The sequence below is a fragment of the Sapajus apella genome, unplaced genomic scaffold (assembly GCF_009761245.1).
Source record: "Sapajus apella isolate SASKATOON/1434 unplaced genomic scaffold, GSC_monkey_1.0 scaffold139, whole genome shotgun sequence".
In the NCBI taxonomy this organism is placed as follows: Eukaryota; Metazoa; Chordata; class Mammalia; order Primates; family Cebidae; genus Sapajus; species Sapajus apella.
In genome coordinates, this window is record NW_022437079.1 from 121,611 (window position 1) to 122,647 (window position 1,037).

Sequence of the window (1,037 nt, forward strand, 5' to 3'; positions counted from 1 at the left end):
AGGATGGGGTGGGGCCATGGGTGGTTTAGGAAAAGGCAACATTTGAGCAGGGAAACAAGGACAGAAGTTCTCACTTTGGGCCTCAGTCTCAGGCTTTTTGACTTGAGGGTGAGGCTTTGCCAGGGATCCGCCCCGTCCACCTAGAATTTCTCTGCCTCTTGTCACCATCAACAATATATAAGTATAAACTCAATTTTATTTAAATTATGACAGCTGTTATGTTTATTGTACCAGTCAGACCTTCCAAGGTGACTCAGGGGTCTGGCTGTCTGTACCTTGTGTCTCCATCATCTTAACATGATGCTTCCAGAGCTCCACATCCAAGGAGGAGAAAGCACAGAGAATTATGTAAGAGTGTTTCAATGGCTCAGGCCGGGAGTGATATGTGACATTTTTTCTTGGTGATTTATTGCCAATAACTTATTTTCTGACCACACCCAACTACAGAGCAGCTAGGGAGAGCACAAGAATATTTAGTGAGTATTCATGATCTCAGCCACATTCTGGTCACCAAATGCCCCTCTTCTCTCTCCTTCCTCCACAAAACACTCACTCACTCACTCTTACTCCATGGGAGAAAACACAAAGTCCCAACCAGTCCAGGAACCCAGCTCAAAAGATGAGAATCTCCGGAAAATGCACAGTGATCTCTGCATCAAGTCAGATGTGGCTCTATGTGGCCCCATCTATCATCCTAGAACAGGGGTCACCAAATGTTTCCTTAAAGGGCCGGGGTGTAAGTATGTAAGGCTTGCAGCCTATAGCATCTCAGTTGCAACTCCTCAACTCTGCCATCATAGCACAAAAAGCAGTCACAAACAGTATGCAAATGATGAGCTCAGTTGTGTTCCAATCTAACTTTATTTAGATAAAGTTAGAAACAAGCAGAAGAGTCCGGGCACAGTGGTTCATGCCTGTAATCCCAGCACTTTGGGAGGCAGAGGCCGATGGATCTCTGGAGGTCAGGAGTTCGAGAGCAGCCTGGCCAACATGATGAAACCCCGTCTCTATTAAAAATACAAAAAAAAAAAAAAAAA

The 1,037-nt window shown here is 44.9% G+C and overlaps 1 protein-coding gene across 3 annotated transcripts in view; it reads right to left on the reverse strand.

The window, feature by feature from the left end:
- Window positions 1-830: 830 nt before the first annotated feature.
- CFAP161 (cilia and flagella associated protein 161) overlaps window positions 831-1,037 on the reverse strand; it is a 32,260-nt gene continuing 32,053 nt past the window's right edge. For all 3 annotated transcript variants that reach the window (XM_032263915.1, XM_032263916.1, XM_032263914.1), the window contains one exon: window positions 831-1,007. The gene's annotated coding sequence lies outside the window, so the exon portion shown is untranslated. The remainder of the gene's footprint in view (window positions 1,008-1,037) is intronic.